The sequence below is a fragment of the Gossypium hirsutum genome, chromosome A04 (genome assembly GCF_007990345.1).
Source record: "Gossypium hirsutum isolate 1008001.06 chromosome A04, Gossypium_hirsutum_v2.1, whole genome shotgun sequence".
NCBI classification, from domain to species: domain Eukaryota; kingdom Viridiplantae; phylum Streptophyta; class Magnoliopsida; order Malvales; family Malvaceae; genus Gossypium; species Gossypium hirsutum.
The window spans coordinates 80,994,734-81,018,902 of NC_053427.1; the positions used below are offsets into that span (position 1 = coordinate 80,994,734).

General features: G+C 28.4%; 1 long non-coding RNA gene across 1 annotated transcript; it reads right to left on the reverse strand.

The window, feature by feature from the left end:
* Positions 1-11,062: 11,062 nt before the first annotated feature.
* On the reverse strand, positions 11,063-11,881 carry LOC121228200 (uncharacterized). The gene is made up of 2 exons (XR_005925754.1): positions 11,751-11,881; positions 11,063-11,425 (listed from the first exon to the last, which is right to left on the reverse strand). It is a non-coding gene; the product is annotated as an uncharacterized lncRNA (long non-coding RNA).
* Positions 11,882-24,169: the final 12,288 nt, after the last annotated feature.

The following is a 24,169-nucleotide window of genomic DNA, read 5'->3' on the forward strand; positions in this document are numbered from 1 at the left end:
ATAAAATATTTAATTTTAAAAAATTTAAGAGATTTTGTGTTTGATTGGACGACTATGTTATCCTCCTTGCGGAAAGTTTGGAGGATGGGAGGGGTAGTTTGGTCAAGAAAAATCAGGTGGGTCTTTCGGTAAATGTATGAAAATAAAGTGGTCGGACATACATGCCCTCCTAATTAAGGATCGAAAGGGGTGAAGTCAGGTCGATGTCATTATGGTTACAGCTGGAGCTCACCCAAAGACATTATAATGGGTGCGGTAATGAAAGTACGCAAGTACCCTTCACAAAACCCCTTTTATAGACAAGGCAACCACTCGTCGGGCATGCATCGCAGGGGACAACATATTGTTAGCCGTTGGTTTCTGGATACAGCAAAATCTCAACATCTTTTCTATCCTTTTGCCCTCTTTCCTTCTACTTATTACATAAAATCAAAGGTTTCATTCGTAATTTCACTCTTAAATTATATCTCAATTTTTTTAAAATATTTTAAATTCACCCTTAAAGTTTTTCTAAAATAGAAATAAAATTAATAATTTATTAGATATTATAGTAATTTTAAATCCATGACTCGCAAATGAACAAAATTTTCCACAATATCAGTAAGTAGACTTATTTGTAAAAACATTAGATAAATAAATGTGAGGATGTATTATTTTTATATTATAATAAAAAAGAAAAGAAAAGAAAAGAAAATGAAATTTGCTACGTGATGAAGGCAGCAACAATGAAAATTATGAAGCAAAGTGGAGGCTTCAATTGTTTGATATAATTATTAGTGCATGTTTAACGTATGTAGGCGGAGACGATTACTTGTGCCAATGGGATATATATCTTTCAAAAAAAAAATTAAAAATAAGCCGTCTTGTCCCCCAAAACAAATATCTTCTTCACTCATTCTATTATTTTTTTCCCACCATATACTATATTTTTAAGTGAAAACGATGTACAATTTTGTTTAAGTGAAATATGTTAGTAGCTTTCAGTAATAATTACTTATTATTTTAAAATGATGATGTGTCATTTAATATATTATTACTGCATTGAGTATAAATTAATATATATATATATATATTTAAAGACAACGTTAGGTGATTAAAAAATTTTAGTATGAAAATTTATATGCTTAATATTGATTGTTTTAATTATAAATTTGATTACCATGTTGATGTTGTTAAATATAAATATTTTTTACAATGATTTTTTTGCATTTTATGTTATTAATTAATGGTATATTTTAATCTAAATATACAAAAATCAAAGTGTTAAGTTTAAAATTATTATAAAACTTAAAAGTAAATATTTTAAACAATGTTGAAAGTAATAATAAATAAATTAATTTGAACTATTTTGTTATTTACTATTTAAAGGATAGTTTAATCTTAAATAAAATTATAAAATTCAATCATTGTAATTTTTTAAGTGATAAGTTACTTAGTATGTACTTTGCTTTTTCAATTAATTAAAAAAAATCTATTAAGTGAATTTTAATGTCAATTTCAAAGTAAATAAAAAATAAATTAATTAGGGCGTTGGCATTGTTGACAAAGGCTAAAGCCTTGTGTCTTATAGTATTGAAGTTTTAATTCCTTCATGCACATTTGTCTTATGTGATTTTAGTTTGATTGATGGATTTTGTACGAGATTATTTTAATTGTGTGTTATAATAATTTGATTTTATTTTATAATTATTCAAAAATATGTATATTTGTAATTATATTATAATTGTGTGTTATAATAATTTGATTTTATTTTATAATTATTCAAAAACATGTATATTTGTAATTGTATTATAATTATATTAAAAACGATCCATGAAAATTTTTCAATGCATTGCTTTTTTTCTTAGAATAACCAAATAAGCCTTAGCCTCGTTTGACATTACATTTGGAGGTGGAAAATTATTTTTCAACCCAAAGAAATGTCCAACACTTGGCTTTTGTCGTTAAAAGAAGGTAAAAAATTAGAGTTTAGGTGCTTTTGATTTTTGTGTTTGAAAATGTAAATTATCAAAATGTTATTATTTATATTAATTATTTAAAATACATTTCAAAATTTAGATTACTTTATTTATATTTTATGTATTATTATATTAAATAATTTAATTATTATTTAAAAATTATGATTATCAGTATATTAAATTATTTACATATTATTTATTATCATATTTAAAATTTAAAAATATTTCACTTGTAATTACATTTACAAATAATTTATTAATTATTAAAAAATATTTAAAATGTATATTCTAAGTATAATTATATTAAATTAATTAATTTTTAATTTTTAATATCATATCTAAAATGAATCTTTAAATTAACAAATCACACTTTTTTACAACGCTTTCTTGGAGCATTTCTGTAAACTAATTTTTTTCAAACTAAACTTTGCCAAATTACCCTTTAATAAGGTAATTATAATTAAGTATAAACAAGAATATCACAAAAATTGTGGGGAATAGATAAGTTGGTGACAGACAAAATCAGTTAGAAAACAAAAAACTAGTTGTGGAGTGACGATCCGGACGAAGGGAGAAGACCAAGACGATGATAAAAATGAATAAAAGAGACGCTGCTTGTTTCTATGGTGAGGGAGAGGGGTCCTTGAAATTGACAATGTCGCTCTTTTGACATTTGCTATCCTATTGTCTGTCAGTTTCTTTTTCTTTAAGGATGATAATAAGATATTAAATTGAGTGGCAAGAATGGTAAAAAGTGGAATTGTATTTTTATTTTTAGGTAAATTAATATTCATGTATTAGATAAAAAAATAAATTATACGTGGAAAAAAAAATAAAAAATAAGGAGGGGGTAAAGTGGTCATAAAAAGTCATATGGGATGCCTTGTAAAGGAGGGAGGGGGCAAGGCAACGACGTCAGAGAAAGGGGTAACGGAGAAAAGTGGGAGCTTTCAACTTCAAATGTGACGGATTACCCCATTTCCAAAGATTTCCTAAATCTTTCTTTCTTGTCTCACTATTTTGGATGAGATGCATCTATTTCATTTATATTTACTCTCTCTCAATAATGCTAAGGATGGAATCTCGCTGTGAAAATGACAAATATGCCCTCCCAAAGTTGTTTGCTGTTTGCTTCCTCCCCCATTTCTCTCTTTTCCTAATGCCAGCAATTGAAGTTTTGTGCAGGGTATAGGGTTAGTTTGGGGATAAAAGCGAGGTAAGCGTGGGGACAGTTGAGATTTAGTTAAACCGGAGCCTCTAACATTGACAAATGAAGAAAAAGGGCGTTTCCGTAGGGCGAAGAGAATGTCCTTTTCCACATTTCATCCATTTGTGTTGCCAGGACACAACTGGAAAATGCAAATTATATAAATATATTCGGAAAGAAAAAAGAAAGAGAGAATCCACAAGCGAATGCTCCTATCCCACTTCTGTCTTGTATAATATAATATAAATAATGGAAGGAAAATATGGGTTTCGTAATAAGCCAAGTTGCGGCTCTGATTTTGGCTTTCGAATTTTCCTTTTTATTAATTTGGCTTGGGTTTGGGTTCGGGGTTGAGTCAAAGAAGATTGCGTGTGCGTGTGGGGGTTGAAGAGGGTTTTAAGGAGTAAGAAAGAAACGTCAAAGGCTGCAATTATTGTATTTTTGAGTAAAATATGTTGTTCACTGGAATATGTCTTTCTACTCTCTCCTAAATATCTTTTACATTATATTTCTCCCTTTCCCCCTTCTCCTTTCTTCCTATCAACCCAAAATAAACCCCTATTTACCAGATTTCACACAAACCTAACCTTCCATCACGTTCACATCTCCAAAGTAATTGCTTTTTAGATCACATGGGTTTCTTTACAAAAAAAAAAAAACACTACTTAAAAGGTATAGATTTCTTCTATTTTTTAATTATTTAAATTACTTTGAAAAGCAGGAGAAATTAGAAAGTCGTGCAGAGCATCAAAGCTTGCACAGCAAGAGTTACACAAAAAACCAATTTGAAACACCCTTAATTATCCCTCCACATCATACTTAAAATAGTGATTAAACACTAAAGCTTGCCTTTAAGTCGAACATGAAAAATTAAATAAACCATTTGTTAATGTCTTTGTGTAATTATTATATGATAAGAAATTGAATAAAATGATGTTAGCGTTAGTGCTTAAAAGCCCTTTATGTCAATCATTTATGTATAATGCCCCCTTTCTCCTTTTTCTTTAGGCATCATTTGTCTTTGCCCTTTTAAATAAAAATGCTACTCTCTTTATTCCACACTTTGCTACTTATTCCATAATTTGGAATCCTCTTTTTTTTTTTTTCTAAATTAAATAAATAAAGATGAAATTATGCCTATCAAAAGGAATTTCTAGAAACAAATTAAGCAGGGTGTAGTAATTTCAAAAGCAACCAATGTATGTAAACATTTCAAAGTTGACCTAAGGCAGCACATTTTCTTGAGTTTAAAGCCAATTTTGTCAAATTAATTGCGGCCTCAAGCAATACATCCAAATGGAATACATGTATTATCCTTAAAATATATATATATTTAAATTTTTACGATATTCGATAATTACGTTAGATCTTAAAAGAAATTCCTAACTCAAATTCGAATTAAAAAGGGGATTGGAGAGAGCAGCGAAACATGATTAAATTGAGACTAAGACAACAAATAGAGAGACTTAAACCTCTCCTACTTGACTACGTAACCGGATGAAACAGACGGGTGGTGAGAGTGAGGTTTGTGGCTTAGGCAGGCCATTTAGGTATCTGTGTCGGGTGCAACCCAGCAACTTGCATGTTCCCAACCCTTTAGAAATGTGCAAATTTCATTGCTATCTTGGGATATAATGAGTCAATTCCTGAATTGTTATTTTCATTAAATACACCTACTTTTCTTCTTATTATTATGTATCTATTTAAATAAGAATCCCCCTCCTGGATAACAGTTTTATACGTATACGGACGGATTTTTTTGACCAATATGTAATTTGGTTTCTACTCTAATTGATATTACAATTGTAGTTAGCTTCTGAAATATGTAACTTTAATACAAAATTAGTTTAAATATTTTCTTTTTTACAAAAGACTTTGGAATTTATGGATGTTAATTAATTCACCATCCTACTTCTGTATTGAGTTCCTCTTTGGGAAATGAAGGAATTTCCTAACAGGAGCTGGCAAATAAAGCATGGGAAGTTATAATTAGTAGCATAACTATAAAAATATTGTTATTTCAATAGGCAACCATGGCTGGTCCATGGGTAGATACAGTTCAGCACTTGAGCTAATAATATATTTATTCAAGCAGCAGCAGGTCTTGTTTGGAAGTTGGAACCCAACAAACTTTCATCCCATCTACAAAATTCTCAAATTTGTTAAAGAACCTATACCTAGTCCCAGTACTATAGTCAAATTTACACGATTTAACTTCCTAGGCTAGATTAGGGGTGAGCACATAATTACAATCAAGTTACTCCAATTAATCAATGCAATTTGATTGATTTAGTTTGGTTCTAATTTTAATTTATTAAGAGAATTAATTTAAATAAATTAACTCGATTAGTTATACAAGAGTCGATAGTGAATAAAGTCACGCCTATATGCATTAAAAAAAAAAACATTTACTATCCCAACATTTGGGCCAAAATAATAATAATAAAACCCAATATATGATTTTCCCACGGCATCCATTACCACAATCACGTTCAATTTTAGATGGATATTAATTTTACTATGAAAGGGAGAGTTCATACCCCTAAAAGAACACACTCCCTATAAAGCACCTCTAATCCTCCTAACAGTACAATTTAACTGCAACTCCTTGGTAGTAAAAAAGTACGAAGCACAAAACGAAAGCCCTATGTTTCCACATAAGTTCACACAACACGACAATAACAAGTAGTGGATAGTTATAGGACCATTATAACATATAAATAAGCAGGAGGCCCCAGTTCTCAATTGCAGACTGAAATGCAGTGCAGTAGTTGTCACGTCTCAAACCCCTTCTTCTTCTTCTTCTTCTCCTTCTTCGTCTTCTTTATCAATTAACTTTTACACCTTTTCTGACACATCACGCTCCACCAATCCCAGATGATTTGGCTTTTGCCTTATCTGATTTGGAACCCAGTTTTCACTCCATATTTACATATATGTTTCTGTTTCATTCTCATACACATATAATTTGCCTTGTGATATCTCCTCTTTAACAAGCTACTCCATGCCCAAAAAGCATTGCCTCCTCTACCTGCCTCTAGCAAAGACCTATGGGGAATGACATTTGCCTTTTAAGAACTGCCCAAGTTGAAACTTTGAATTAGCTTCCAAGGGGGAAAAAATAACTAAAAAGATGGTTCCATGCAATAAAGGAACAGAAGAGTGTTTGGTAGGATAGAAAATCCTCACTTGTTAAAAAATTTAGTTATTATATTTTGTATGTTAAAATGCATCCAATTTCTGACTTTCATTAAATATGTGTGGATGCAAGAGGAACCATGTTTGTAAATGTTTTCTGGCATGGGGTAGAGTGAGTGCAGGATTGAAGAGGAAGTTGAGATAGGCTAATGGGTAAAGGTCTAATTGGGTTTTTTTGGCTGCTAAGGGATCACAACAATGATCCAAACTGTGTTATAGAATAAGCCCAAAGCTTCAAGAAAAAGACCAAAACCAATAATACAAATATAAATTTACCATTTTTTTATCTTATGCTATGGTGCATCCGTTATTGTAAAAATTATATTTATAAAAGCAGAGTGAAGTTTTTTTACATTTGCAATTAAATTAAGAGTTTGATAACTATATTATAGGGTGTAGTAAAAAAAATAAAAAAATAATTATCTAAATAAATGTGACACTTTCACACCCTCAACTAATTTGTAGAGTCTAAAAAATTCCATCGGCAGTGTATCAAATAATTATCCTAAAGATGAGTAATCGGTACATTGATACTGTACTTTTTTTATTCCACAAATAACTTTAAAAAATCGACATGCGTCTTTTTTTTAAAAAATATGTATTTTTTAACATTTTATTATACCTTTAAATGACACTTGTTCACCCCTAACCTTATTTGTAAAGTCTAAAAACTCTGATAGTGTATCAAATATTTACTTTTAAAAAATCGTGTGAAAATATCATTTAATTGATGAAATAAGAAAGTTGAAGCTTTAAAGATGAAAATTTATTTTTATATTTTATATTTTCGCTGTTTTAATTTAAATTATGTGTAGGGTTTTTTAGATTTCAATTATTTTGGTAAAATACTTTTCCAGTCTTTCTTAATTTTAATATAGAGTAAATTGATCTCTTTCAAAGAAATCAATGTAATTTAGTTTCAATTAATTTCAAAAGTTTAAGGAAAATTAATCAAGAAATTAATATTTCTCACCGATTATATATTATTTTGATTGGTATAAGAAGAAAATTAGCCCTCAGTGTTTATATACTCTATATAAATGTTGATAGAACATGCAATATTAACACCAAATTAATAAAATGTGTAAATATTGTGAGTTAAATTTATTATTATATCAATAATAAATATGTACAATTGATAGAAAATATTAAAGATGTGATTAATTATTCTTAATTGCTTATTTTCGAAATTGATAAAAATTAAATTATTTTGAATTTTTTAGGAGAGAAAATAAACATCTTTTTACCAATTATTTTTTAATAAATATATAAAGAATGATAAAAACATCATCATAGCACTATTTAATTTAAAAAGAAGAAGGTGTTTTTCAATTTTTTTAACTAAGTTTGTGCGACATTAATTTGTGAAACTAAGTCAATTAAAACTTAATATTTATTAATATAAATACAGATGGTAAAAGTACCAAGAAGACCCTTGTATTTGAAGGCAAATTGCATTTTCCCTCGCTATTAAAAAAATGGACAAATTAGCTCCAATATGTTAGAAAAAAAAAGTAGAAATTGGACCTTATGTTAAAAGTTTATCCATATGTGATGTTAAGTGATTATTTGGCTTTTTTTTTTCAAATATTTTATATAAGTGACGTGGAATTAAAGGATGAGTAGGCTTAGGTTAAAGTATCATGGAAACCCCTATACTAGGAGTCAGATTATATTTTGCCCACTTTACTAAAAAAATGGGTAAATTAATCCCTATGTTAAATCAAATAGTAAATTGGTCTTTCTATTAAAAATTCCATTGCTGTCTACTATAAAGTGATAACGTGGTTGATGGAGCACCTATACAACGACACATAGTGTGCCATGTATACCTCATGCTAACGTGATATTTTTTTTTTCATCAAATATTTAAAAATTAAAAAATTTCAAATAAATAAATAAAATTTTAAAAAATTAAAAAAAAAACCACATGTAAGATGAACCTAGACAAAAAAAATTATAAAAAATATTGAAATTATTAAAAATGATCAATACCAATGTCCAAAATGAACTTGGAAAATGGTTTAAGTTCATTCTAGAGTGGTTTCTTAGAAAATATTGAAACCATTTATCTAAGTTAATTTTAGAGTGGTTTCGGTAGAAAATTATTTAAGAATTATAAGAAAATATAAATAATTTTAAAACTTTTAAAAAATTAATAATAAAAATTATTGTGAAAGGGTACTATTATATATGTTTATATATATTTGAATTATAAGAAAATAACAAAATAAGACTCATCAACTTGATTGATTAAAAAATCAACTAGATTAAAAAGATATATATATATTTGAATTTTTTAAACACATCATATGTGTAAATATTTAGTTTTATAATTTTAATAGTTGTTTAACAAACACTCCATAATTGTCTATGTTCATTTTGAATATTATTTTAAAATATTTTATCAATTTTTAATAATTTTAATTTTTTAATAATTTCTTATAAAATTTAATTTTTTCTATATTTTTATAATTTTTGTAATTAAATGAAAAACCATACATATGTGGGATTTTAAAAGAAATTATAAAAAAGATTTATTTTTAAGATTTTTATAATTTTTTAAATATTATCATATTAACATGAGGTATACATAGTACATCATGCATCGATGGCAGTCACCTTAACACTTAACAATAAAAAATAGATGAAATCTTTAATAAAAAATTAATTTACTCTTTGATCTATTGTATAAAGACTAATTTGAAGATGACATGGACGGCACAACATATCACATGAGCTGTCAGCATTTAAATGAATGTTATTAGGTGAAGCTCTTTGTTTTTAGCTCACTTTATGTTGCCTGGAAATCCAAATAATTGACAGAAAGATAGTATGGAAAATTTGGAAAACTTGATACATTGGTTTGGGTCCAAAACTTTTGCTTATTAATTAATTATCTTTGAATCCAGCCACTCGTTTAGCTACTGCTAGATGCCAAACTCCAATAATTCCAACATGAAAATCACTTTGGCTGGCTTATTAATAAAAACACTTGTCTCTTTTCGGTATTTAATAATTCTTTTTTTGGGCATTAAACAGGTTTCTTTTCCCCAAGTTCTTACAAATCACACTATAACACCTGAAATTAAAAGTAAGGATAATAAAACATATTCTTACCAAAACTGCTCTCAAATTGTTTGTTTGTTTGGTTTATTGAATTGGGTTCTAATCTATTTAAGTGTGGTATACTTGACTAAACACGAAGCATTATTTAACTAGAATTTTAAAAACTCTTAATCAAATTATTTAATGTGATCGGATAAACATAAAAGTCTTAATCTCTTGGTGATTAAAATGCTATTTTTCAGAGATAAACATTTTTCTAGGACTCTTTAGTTCTTTAATTGATCATATTAGAAAGTTTAAAATGATGATAATGTTTATCTTTATCTCTTGAAAGAATTTTAGTGCTGTTAGAAGACTAATTTTGTGAAGACTTTTAGTTGATAATTAATGAGATAATTCCAACTTTTAAATAGGAGTTTAAAACTTATCAAAACTCTACTGAATAGACTCTTGTATCAAGCCCATAAATAGGTTGCTTGTGGTGCCACTTTTAAGTGCAGTTTTTTAATGTCTTTGTCGACAACTTTAATGTTTTTTTTGCGGTTATTTTGTGACACTTTTTCAGCTATTCTTTAGAGAGTTTATTAATTGTATTGTGAGGTACTTGGGTGAATAATTTGTGATAATTTAGGTCGGTATTGGTATTGCAATTACTTCTTTGTGTAAAGGTAGATTGTAATTAAGTCAATAAATGATCCAAACAATTGTTGAATAAAATCATTTACTGGGTAAAGCTTCTTAGACATTTTCGTTCTAACTGTTGTTACAATAAACATTAAGCAAAATTGCAGACTAATTATTTTTCACATATAAATAGTTTTCAAAAATCAAAATTTACTTTATCAAGCAACATAATTATATTCGATATTTAATTTTATTAATATACCAAATAATTTTATAATATAGAATTATTTCTTATAAAATTCAATACTAAAAATTCAACATTTAATTTTCAATCACTTATTTTTTTTAGTTTATTAAATAAAACCTAACTTATTATTAAGTGAATAGTTAAACATTATTAAATTGTTCGAAAAATTAAAACAAAATAAATTTAAAAATTAGAAGGAAATAACTTATTTTGTTACACACTTGTCTATATCCAATAAAGACAATTGTCAAAATTATATATGAATTTTGCTTTAATGTGCACTCTTAATACATAAAACTTCGATTTTGATCAACTTTACACATGAAACTTAGATTTAATTTAAATTTCACAAATCACTAACATTATTATTGATATAACACTATTTTGTGTTTACATATTACATACACAGATAATTATACTTGTATAAAAGAAAAATAAATTGATGTAATTGAATTAAAATCAAAGTTTTATATATACCTTTGAACCAAAATCAAAGTTTATGTATTAAATTGCATATTGGATCAAAGTTCATGTATAGTTTTAATATTTATTTCTATCCAATATCATTTCTAACTTAAATTAACTTTAATTGGTCAAGACTTGCTTGAAGTAATTGTTAGAAATCTTGTCTGGCACCTAAATGACACGGATTTAAATCTTGTCATCCCTCATCTCCTCCTCAATATTGTAATGATAAAAGAAAAGTATTTAAAACAAAATTAATTAAAATTTTGAAAGGAAAAACAAAATACAAAAACGTTGAAATTTTTCTAGATTTTATTAGGAAATGGCTCCTACCTTGAGCCTTTTACAGCTTGTTTTTCTCTAGCCAGTTGAGACTTGCTTTCTCCCATCATTGGCTCTTTGTTTCCTTTACACTTTGTACCTGTCCAAATTTGACCGGGCCCAAAGCCCAAACCTAAAACAGGCCCAAATAACCCCAAAACCCAACAACCCTAGCCCAAACACAAACAAAAAAAATCTAAAAGAAACCCTAGCCTAACCGCCCATAACGTTTGCCACCGCCTGTCACGCCAACTGCCTTCTCACACCCTAGCACGGCCGACGTCGCATCACTAGCGCAACTAGCGCACCTGCTCCACTGTTGCCACCGCCGTTTACCTGCAAAAGAAACAGACAAGTAAGTTGTAAGAATGGCTATATATAAAGCCACAAAATCATTTGTAAAAGGGGGAGATTTTTTTGAAATACATAGAATTTTACAGTAAACATAGAGCATAAAGAAGTTAGAGATCCAAGTATAAAAACAAAAATCCCAGAAATAGGTTCGGAGAAATAGCAAGGTATACAAAGGCCAAGGTTTCTTCATCTTTATTTTATTTTCTTTTTTTTCGAATCTATATACAGTCATATATCAATATTTCCTCCTTTTTTTAAGAAAAAATATCAAAGAAAATAAAAGTAAAAAAAAGGGGAAAAAAGGCACCTTTTTCGGAATTCGCAGTGGCCGACGACGGCGGCGGCGGACGACGGTGGTCGGCTGGAGCTCTTACCGGCGACCAGACTGAGGAGGATAGAGAGAGAGAGAGAAAATAAGCTTTTTTTTAAAGCATGCAGGAAATGAAAAAAAAAACAACTGTTTGACTTATATAACGGTACCAAAACGGTACTGTTTTGGCCCTCCCCCCAAGGCGTAAAACAACGTCGTTTTGGGGTGGAGCGGGCCGACCCGACCTGTCTAGCCTGGGATCTGCGTGTTTTGAAGCGGAGGGGTTATTTGCGCTTTTGGCCCCTCCGCTTTTTCATGACTTCGCAATTAAGCTTTTGTTAATTTTAATCTTACCCTGAAATTTATTTCGTTTTCAATTTGGTACCTATGTGAACGACGCCGTTTTAAGGGGTCAGGATATTTCCTCCTTTAGACCCTCCTGGTTTCTTGCGTGTCAGTCCCCTTTTCTTTTATTTATTTTAAATTCGCCTCAAAAATTCCATTTTCAATCCAATTTCGTCCCTTTTTCACTTTTTTCTCATTATTCTATTTTAATTTTAATATTATTCATAATATTATATTTTATTATTGTTATTATGTTTGTATTTTTTATTTATTAGCATTCTATCATTATCATTTTTATACTTATACATATATATGTTATATAGTTTTATTATTAGTTTTTAGTATTATTGTTCTTATTAATGTATTCGCATATCACATATGTATTCTTTTAATATATATACATTATACTCCATATTACGCGTATATATTAATATTATATTACGTATATTTGTTCTTCTTAAACATTATATATATATATTTTTTATGTATATTATGTCTATATTTTAATATATTATGTATATTTTATATATTGTGTATATATTACATATATACTTTTAATATTATCATATATTTATTTTTAATATATATGTATATATTTATGAAATATTATTAATAATTGTTTTTTTTACAATGTTATCATTATTATTGTATTATTACTATTATTATTATTATACCTTTTATTATTATTACTACTGTATTATTACTATTATTATTATTACATTTTCTTATTATTACATTTTCTTCCTTTTGTAATTACTTATACTGTAATGAACCGAAAGTTACGGTATCGGAAATTGAGTCTTGAGTACTGTTTCCGTGAAATTTATTCATGAATATTTATTAGAAATATTTATGGATTATAGTTGAATGGTTATTTAGTGTTTAATTAAGTGAAGTAGCTTGAATTTAGTTTAAAGGATTAAATTGCATAAGGAATAAAAGTTTAATTATAGATTAAAGAAGTAAAAGGGACTAATCTAGCAATTAGACCCTAAGTGCCATGTGTGTGAATGTATGATATAACATGTGTAATAGTTGGTATATATGTGTAATAGCTATAAGATATTTTATGTTATAGCTATTACACATGTTAATTTTATATTTATTATAGGTTAATAATAATATAATATAGTATAATGAATAAAGAATAATGAGTAAAGAATAGAAAAGTTATAGAGAGCAAACGTGAGAAAGAAAGAAAGAAAGAAATAAAGATAGAAAGACTAACAGAGAGCAAACGTGAGAAAGAAAGAAGGAAAGAAAGAAAGAAATAAAAAAGGGAAATTTGAGGATTAATGCCCTAAAGTTTGATTGGTAAGTTGTTTTAGCTCATTTTCCTATGATTTTTATGTTTATGGATGCCTAATTCAAAGTTCTACATGTATGAGGTTAAAATGAAGAAAAATAGAGAATTTTTAGATATTGATTTAGTTGAATAAATTGAGGTTTTATGGGTTAAATTGATAGAAATTGAAGTTAGAAGTGATTAGTTAAAGGAATTTCTAAGTTAGGTTTAAATAGGGACTAAGTTGAATAGAGCTCAAAATTTATGTTTTATAATGAATTTTATGAGTTAGAAATTGTTAATGAGTTGATTAAAAGAGAATATGAAGCTTAAGTTAAAGAAAAAAAGATTAGTAATGGAAAAAGGATGAAATTGGAATTTTTGTTAAAGTTTGGTAGAAAGTGAAAATGTGTTTTATGAATTAATATATTGATGATTTTTAATTGTATGATTGTTAGTAGCAAACGTAGCACCGGATACATCATCAAAGAAGGGAAAAGAGAAAGTGAACGAAGATATCGATTAAATTCGATAAATAGTGGTTTGTATTTCTATAAACCGAGCTTAATCGTTATTGCTATATTTGATATTTATATTGTATGAAAATGTGAATGAGGTAAGTATTTTTACCATATTGAAATGAATGTGATTTTGAATACCCTATTAACAGTGTCGGGCTAGTCGGATATAGTTGACATGTCATAGGAATTGGAAGTATTGGGATATTCCGACATTGAGTCAATGAGACACTATGTGTCGACTACTGTTAAAGTTTCGAATTTGTTCCGATGAAGTACTTTGTGTACTATAATGTTAAAGTTCCGGATTTATTCCGATGAAGCACTATGTGCTTATCCCGGAGTGTGGGTTGGATCCGTGTATCCGTCAGTGTCCGAGTTATGTTAATAAGGGTAAATAAAGTAAAGGTTATTAAAGTACTGATTGATATTGAATAATAGCAACAATGTGTTTGAATTACCATGTTTTAAAGTTGATTAAGCTATTGTTTATAGAAATACCACTGAGAGTATTCTCAGCGTACGGTTTGTTTCCGTGCGCAGGCTAGGTACGAAAGTATAAGGACTCAGCATACAAGCCGATCCCCAAACTCAAATTGGTGAAGTTTCTATCTTTTTGGAAAATGGCATTGTACCTAGGATGTCTTTTGGTCATTTTGAAAGTATCTAAGTTGTTAAGTGATATTTTGGTATGTTTTGTAAATGTTACCAAAACCTTAAGTATGGTATGTTTTGATATGTTAGTGAAGAGTAATAAGAGGAAGTGTTGGTAAATATTGTAGAGAGAAGAAATGAAGATGTTATAAACTTAGTTATCAACATTTTATACTAAAACAGATTTGGACAGTAGCGGTAGTCCAACTTTGAAAATATACCAAAAATAATATAAAGTGAATTAGATAATGAATAAAATTTGTAATTGAAGCTTAATGAATCTATTTTTATATGGAAGAAATAAAATAGGTAAAAGAGTTGTATTTTATGAGATATTTACGTTTTGGTGAAACAGGGTTAGAACAATTTTTGGATTCCCTGTTCTGACTTTAGAAATTCACCATAAATTGTGTATTAAGAATTAGGACTCAAGCTTTATTTTTATGGATTTCTTATTGAGTCTATTTTTAATTGAAGCAAATGACATAGTCATTGGATTTCTGTACAGGAATAAATTTGATTCGTAGTGCACAAGGGTCAGAGTAGCCGAACCCTGAAACAGGGGAGACTTTTTCTAATAAACTGTACTAATTGGCCTGACCAAAAATTCTAGAAAAAAATTAGTAAGTAGATATATGAGTCTAGTTTCAGGAAAAATTTATGGAATTAGATTTCGAGTTTTTTAACTCGAGATATGATTTTTTTAGCGACCGTGACGCAGATGGATAGTTTACTACGAAAACTGTTTAAGTGCTAAGATAAGTTTTGTAATGTCTCCTGCTCGACTCCGGCGACGGTCTCGGGTAGGGGGACGTTACATATACGCTATTATTTTCATACTAACTAATTTAATATATATATATTAGCACACGTATTTGGTTATATATCACTACTCTTATTATTATCGTTTCATCACATATTTATTTATATCCTTGTAAATAATTTCGAACCTTAAATCATTCATTATTTGTATTATCATTATTATTACTAATATTAATAATCTTATCATGACAATTATTATTACTATCATTAGTATTATTACATTTTACTACCATTATTATTATTTATATTATTATTATTATCGTTTTCGTTATCATTGTCATTTTTATTTTACCATATTTTATTTATTTTTATTTATTTATTTATTTACTTTTGTATTCGATTATTTCATTTTCCTCATTCATTTGTTTACATTTACATATTACTAAGCTTTGCTATTATTTCATCTTTTATAATTGCTCATATTACTGTTTTTGACACTGTCGCACCTATTATTATGTTATTATACATATTAATACCATAATTTGCTTTTATGTTTTACTATAAATCACGTTATTTTTTACTCAATATGTTAAAACAATTCTTTCATAAAAGTAATATCTTGTATTAGGTAATTCGAGATAATCATGCCCTAACTTACTGGGTTTCGATTTTTCTCATTTAACCTAAATAACAGAATATTCTTTTAAATCGCTATACGAGTTTTAAAGAAATACTTATTTTCGGGGATACGAGGTGTGGTGCCCTAACTTACCGGGTATGACATTTTATTACCTCGAAATAAGATTTTTCACAAATAAAGGCATTATTCGGTGTTCAGAAATTCGAGAAAACGTGCCCTAACTTACTGGGTTTCGATTTTCCTCGTTCACTTTAACTAGCCGAATGTCCTTTTAAAAGGAGTTAAAATACATTAATTTTAAATAAAAGGCAAGCTTAGTCTCAAAGTTCGAGATGTCATGTCCTAACTTACTCGGTATGATATTTTATTAGTTCGAGATGAGAGAGTCCTTAACATCCGTTTTAATTTATTCAATCATTTTTAAATTAGCATTAATACAAAGAGGGATCGCATTTTAAATTCTTTCAAGTTTTAGATTTTCGACACTGAGACACTAATTAATCAACTAGGTACCAATTTTGGGCGTATTGAGGGTGCTAATCCTTCCTCGTGCGTAATCGACTCCCGAACTCATTTTTTGATTTTCGTAGACCAAAAATTATCGTTTTAGTAAATCTTAAACTTTATTAAAATGATTAATTTAAGGTAATCCGATCACACCTCATCAAAAAGATTGGTGGCGACTCCCGTTCTGTCATTTTCGTTTCCAAAGTCGATTTTCGTTTTTCCAAAAAAATGGTTTCGACACACTTGATTTGAAAGGCCTTTCTTAATCATCATGGTCATGGTCATCACTAACGAAATCAAGATACCAATTCGTTGAGTTTTTAGTGGTTGATGCCCAAAGATGTGTGTGTGTGTTTTTCTTAGTTATGATAGTGATTTAGGATCAAATGTATGATTTAATCTTCAATAAGGTGGGCATAACATTTTTTCCAATAATGGTACGTGGGGGGCTTCCATCCCGGTCTAGCTTGGGTTTCTTCTAAGCTTAGATTCATTGTATAGGCTTTGAACTTGTGTGAGCTGGGGTTGGGCTTAAGGTTCATTGTGCTTTTATGTTTTCTTATATCTGTTCTTTTCAATATCGTCTATTGTAAGAGTGAAGTGATGTTATGCACATGAAGGTCAAACATATATATATTTTTTGTCAACATGGGCAATTGCTGAGTTTCGTGTCAAAGGTCATGTCATGTGTCGTATTAATTTAATTTAAGTCATGGATTGCACATTCATCCTCTTCATAATTTATAAAATCACGAGATGTGATGGCACATGCACCCAAACGCAACCGTCCATTGTTCATCTCCACAAAAAAAGTCTTGATATTCAATCAATATATTATGGGATCTCAAAGATCATATGCTAAATAATGTCGAATATTGCATATGCAATGCATGTGATAGAGAATTGCACCGTCTTAAAAATATAGAGAGAAGTATACATATTCTTCCAAGATTTGATGAAAAATAAAATATATATTCCAATCCATGCTACTTTGTGTTTACTACTTAGTGTTGATATTCACTAAATTCTTACTTTTCCAAAGAATATATATGTTTTATATTTTGAATTGAATAATCTTGTTTAACCATGTAACTAATAGAATAACTTTTACTGGTGATATAAAGGTTAAATTAGTTTAACTTTTATTTAATTTTTTCGGTACAATCAAATATTATAAATAAAAAAGTTTAAACATAAAATTTAATTCTCAAATCAACATGAACCCAAAAATGTAGTTGGAAGTCTCATCAAGTGTAGTAAAAGGGGATATCAAAGCTCCTATCTACTTAATCTTTTTCCTTCTCGGTCTTCGCCACTATTTGAATTCATGCTAATTATACTACCATTTTATTCGTAGGACAATTCTTAAGGAAGTGTTTAAATGAGTAATTTTCAAATTTTTAAGACTTTTACAATGTTAAAATATTATTTTATTTGGATAATTTTTTTTAGAAAAACATAGATTATATATTGAAATTTGATAAGTTAAAAAAAGTATTTATAAAATAAGAGTAATGATATTAAAAATAATATAAAAATATAACATGAGTATCATTATTAGTTTTGTAAAAATATATAAATAATTTTAAAATATAAAATACAAAAAAATATATTATATTTTTAATTTTATAGTGAAACTATATAAATTAAATAAATTTATAATTTATTTTGAAAAGTTATTTTTTAGGTGAAATCTAAATAGAGAATTTGAATAATTATTTTTTTTACCAAAACAAATAATATATTTTTTAGAGTATGTTTTGGACAATATAGAATTTATGTAAAAAAGTGTAATTACTAGTGTAATAATTATTTCATTTGTAATTATAAGTAATTTTAATTTCTAAACCATGTTTAACTATTAGAGTATAATTATATTGGAATTTGAAATTAAAAAATGAATAAAAAAAGTTTGGAAACCATCATAAAAAGTTTGGAAACCATCATACAAGTCAAATAATAATTGGATTTAAGTGTAATCAATTGTAATTACAAATATGCGTGACATGTTTGAATAATCATTATAAGTAGTGGGTGTCATTGAATTTAGTGTAATTCAGTTACACTTTCTAATTCTTAAATGAGTTTGAAAATTGGAGTAATTATGTAAATAATTATAAATAATTACACTCAAATCAAATAATCATATAATTTTTCATACATATTCGTGCTTGATTTAAGTTTTAATAAATTGTTTCTATACAATAATAATAGCATTTTAATTTTAAAATATAATTATAAGTTATTTTGCTAATAATTAATCCAAAAATTTTATTATTAAGAGATAATTTTCCAAATATTTCAAGTTTCCCCCTACTCTCAACCTATAAAACTTACTTTATATTTTTAAAGGAGGAGAAATATCACCAAAGTCTCACCACCGGATGCATTTGGGTGCACCTTCAATGGAGAAATACCACTCCAAATTACAGTTGTTGAAACTTTTTTTTTGAAATCGACTTTTATTTTAAAACGAAAAGATGTGGGAGTCGCCACCAATCATTTTTATGAGGTGTGATCGGATCACCTTGTAATTTTAATGAAAGGTTTGATTTATTAAAACGATTTTTAGTCTACAAAAATTTAAGAAATGAGTTCGGGAGTCGGTTACGCATGAGAAAGGATTACCACCCTCATGACCTGCAAAATTGGTACCTAATTGATTACTTGATGTCTTAGTGTCAAAAATTAAAAATTTGAAGAGAATTTAAAACTCAATCCCTTTGTATCAAGACATTTTAATAGAAAAGGCTTTATTCCGAATTAATCGAGAAGAAGGATCATGTCCCGTGAGTTAGGACACAACGCCTTTAGTTTTCAAAAACCAAAATAATCACCGTTTCGATCGTTATTTCAATTTTGTTTTTTGTTATTTCAAATAGGATATTCGATTATTTCAGTTCTAGGAAAATGCCATACTCCGTAAGTTAGGAATACAACTTCTTCAAATCTAAAAACTAATGGACATTACTCAGTTTTGAACATTTTATACGTTACAAAAAGTGAAGATAACCCCTTTTTTGAAATGATATATATATTTTTAAACAAAAATGAGTGAATAAACGAATTGATAAATGATGATAGTAATGCAACTACAATAATAATGAGATTATCAATTTTATAATAATAAGTAAGTAAAATAATGATAATAACAAGGATAAAATAGGATAACATGTATAAATAAATGATATAGTAGATTGATAAAATAAAATAAAATGGCTATATGGGTAGGATATTAGAATAATAAAATATAAATAAATAAAAGGATACTATAATAACAATAATGTAATCATAATAATAAAATAGATAAGGTAACTTAAAATAAAAATAAAAGGAAGATGTATGATTAAAAAGACATGATATGAAAGTGCCAAAAATAATAAAGAAATAATAAAATAACAAAAAATAAAATATGAAATAATAATGACAATATGACAAAAAATGTTCAAATATGAACAATAGAAATTTTAAAATAAATGGCAAGGCAATAATAAGTAAATAAATAACTAAATAATAATATATAAAAAAGTCTAGAAAGGGTTGAAATTAAATAAATAAAGGATTAAATCAGAATTAAAATGAAATTAAGAGCCTAACTTTTAATAAATGAATAAGTAAATAAGGACTAAATCAAAATTCAAATGAAATTTAAGGGGATAAATTGTAAATTAAAAAAAGACAGAATAAATGACCAAAACTGAACGCGCGAAAAAAAGTAGGGATCAAATGGGAAATTATTCCCAAACCCCCTAAACACACTGTTCCAAGGGACCAAATGATCAGAGGACCAAAATAAAAATAAAATAAGATTAAGTGGATAAATTTAAAAGAGCAAAAAGATTGAAAATAGGACTAGATTCAAAAGCCTTTAAAAAGCGGAAGGACCGAAGTTGCAAATAGACCCTTGCTGCGAAAACACGCAGATTCTAGGGTGGGTCGGATCGTTTTGGCATATCATGCCTGAAATGATGCCATTTTGGGGTTTAAAGAACTAGGCCAAAATAACGTCGTTTCCACTCCCTATTTAAGTAAAAGAAATTCCAAATAAAAAAAACATTTTAGCCAATTTTTTAAAAAAATTTCTGAAACCCTTTTTTTTTCTCTCCAAGCCTCCCCATGTCTGGCCCCGAGGTCCGGCGAGTTCTTGCGGCAGTCGCCGGCGACAGGCTCTGCCGTTCTCAGTGGCCGAAAGATGCAAAAACATCTCATTTTTTGGCCTTTTAACTCCCAAAACCGAAATCTGGGATCGATTTTCTCAGAAACTTGTTAAAAATTGCCAAAAAAACAAAAGAAAACAAAAAAACCCTTCGATTTTAGGGTTTTAAGAAACTTTCCATCATAAAAGGGGTCACCTTTGATCGGTGGTGACAACCTCAGCCGGTCATAGTGGTGGAATACGAAGCGTCATGTATGTTTTCAACTTTTTTTTAATGTTTTTATTTATATAAAAAAACATATTCGCAAAAAAAAAAAGAAAAAGAAAAATCACTTTCGAAATTTTGTATTCTGTTTGTTTGATTACTTTTTTTCCCTTTGAAATACATTGTGTAACACCCCCTACCCGTATTCATTGCCGGAATAGGGTACGAGGCAATACCGGAGTTTACTAAACTTTTTCAGATAATTTTGAGTCATTTATTATTCATATTTTGAAATAATCATAACGTCTCTCTATTGGGCCCTCGAAGCCCAAAACATACATTAGAAACCAACTGGAATAAAATCGAGATCATAAAAAATTTCGCAAAATCTTAAATTATATTTTCATCTAAGTACTTACCATTTCAATGCTCCTTATAATTAAACATGTTACTATTCAATCAATAGCTTGGCACTTGTCTAAGCGTCAAACAACAACATTGTTAGTATACTTGCACATATTTCATATAAATTCAACATTGATATACCTATTTTCTCAACAAATCACACTTGAGTTTAATAATAGTCTCAACTTACATAATTTCCTTGTATCAACATATCAAAGATAATTATATATGTACATGTCACAAAACATATTATTATCTTACTGTTTCTTTATAAGCATATATCATTCATTTCGTTATGTCAATATTTCATGCACCATCATTTCCTTATATCTTGTATATATTTATTTCGGTAATAGTTCGTATTAAACTTAACATAAACTAAATTCCATGTACCTATACTTATTTCATTTATCTATCTTCTTAATTATTTCATACAACTATTTTGTACGTATATTTCCATATGACCAATTCCTGTAAACATTTCATACAAACATTTCATATAACCATTCCATCTGATACATATTACCTGAATATCGATTGTTCAATAGATATCTTGGCGTTTCTCTTCCTCGATCTTATTTATCTTCGACATGATGTCATAGTATCTTTCAACTATGGTTTTACTCGTTTTCTGTCATGTTGCCATGGTATCTTTCAACCATGGTCTTACTCATTTCATGTCAGGTTGCCATGGTATCTTTCAACCATGGTCTTATTCATTTCATATCACGTTGCCATGGTATCTTTCAACCATGGTCTTACACATTTCATATCAGGTTGCCATGGTATCTTTCAACCATGGTCTTACACATTCCATATCAGAGAGCACACTCCTGCGAACCTCATCCTTATAGTGGGATTACCAGTCCAGGCTAAATCCCCTGTAATATAAACTCATAGAGTATTGTTGGGATTACCAGTCCAGGCTAAATCCCCTGCAACGACAATTAATCTAATGAGCTTGGATTTGGATTACCAGTCCAGGCTAAATTCAGACCCTAATTCGGATTACCCGTCCGGGCTAAATCCATTTTCCACATATTCTTCGGGAGGGCTATATCAGGATAGGATCACCCGTTTGGGCTAGATCCTTTTTATCGTCAATTCCCTTTCAGAGATCCATCGAATTTTCCTTTCATTCAACCGGGATTTTTTCCCCTTTTTTTTTCAAATATATCAATGTTTCATAAATTTCCATATAATGAACATTCAAATCATATTCATATAAAAAAACATACATTTCAAGCATTTAAGAATAGAATTCAAGTTACACGAACTTACTTGGCGAAATTGCAGAAATATTAAGATTAAGGGGCATTTTGGTAATTTACCATTTTCTCAATTTTCACCCGATCTTAAATTGAAAATTTCATTCAATTTATTAATTTAGATAATAAAAAAAATTCATTCCCTTCAATTTGGTCATTTTTGACATTTTTACAAAATTACCCCCTAAAGTTTTACTTTTATTCAATTCAGTCCTTAAGCCTAAAACATGCAAATTAACCATGCTAGCTGGATATTCATATATATTTTCCTCCTCCTCCTCTCCATTCCACATCCTTAATGTATATAACACACTTGTAAGTAACATTATCTATAATCTTTATTATTTACTTTTATGAATATTCAAACTGTCTATCTGTATCATAGTCACTAAATTATTTATATCTGGAGCTACATAACTCCAAATTAAGATCCGATAATTTTCCCTAAAACTAGACTCATATATATTCTTACCATAAAATTTTCAGAATTCTTGGTTTAGCCAATAAGTACAGTTTATTCTTTAAAGTTACCCCTGTTCTGCTGTCTAACAGTTACGACTCTTCTTCACTAAAAATTAATTATATTCTCGTACAAGATTCAAATGATGTTTTTGTTTGTTTCTATGGAAAATAAGATCATTAAGGATTCTAAACATATAAATTTAAACCCATAATTATTTTTATCCAATTTTTTATGATTTTCCAAAGTCAAAACAGGGGAACCCGAAATCATTCTGACCTTGTCTCATAAAATTTATTATATCTCATGATTCAAAATTCCATTGCTTACATCGTTTCTTTTATAAGAAACTAGACTCAATAAGATTTAATTTCATATTTTATTCATCCTCTAATTAGATTTATACAATTTTTGGTGATTTTTCAAAGTTACACTACTGCTGCTGTCCAAAACAGTTTTAGTGAAAAATGTTGATTTCCATTTTGCCCCAAATTTCACAGTTTATACAATTCATTCCTTGCTCAATTAACCCCTCAATTGAGCTAATTTTTATCAATTAATGCTTTAGTCTATCATTTTAAACTTCTTCATAACCCCTAAAAATCAGAACTTTAGCATTAGACATTAATTCCAAACTCTTTCTTAATTATGTCCTAAAATGAATTTCCATCAATTTTACTTGATAAAATCATTATATACCAAAATTAAAGCTTCAATTCTATGATTATTCATCATATTATTTTATAAATCATCCATAAAAACTTTAAAAATTAGCCATGGAATCAAAAACTAATGAAATAGTAAGTTGGACCCAATTGTAAAATTCCAAAAATATAGAAATTTCAAGGAGAAAGCAAGAATTAAACTTACATGAAGCTAGAGTATGAAAACCAGCTTGAACCCCCTTCCATGGCTGTTTTTCAGCTGATGAATATGAAGAGAAATGAAGAGAATTCTAGATATTCCAATTTAGTCTCATTTTTATTTAGCTAATTTTGGCAATTTTCTAATTTTGCCCTTATTTCACCCATTTCTTGATTTTTCTCAGCTATTGCCGCCCAAAATATCTCCTTTGGGCTTATTTTCACTTTAGGTCCTTCCTCATTTGACAATTGAGCTATTTAATCCTTTTAGCAACTTTTACACATTTTTCAATTTAATCCTTTTTATTTAATTGACCACCCAAACGTCAAAATTTTCTAACAAAATTT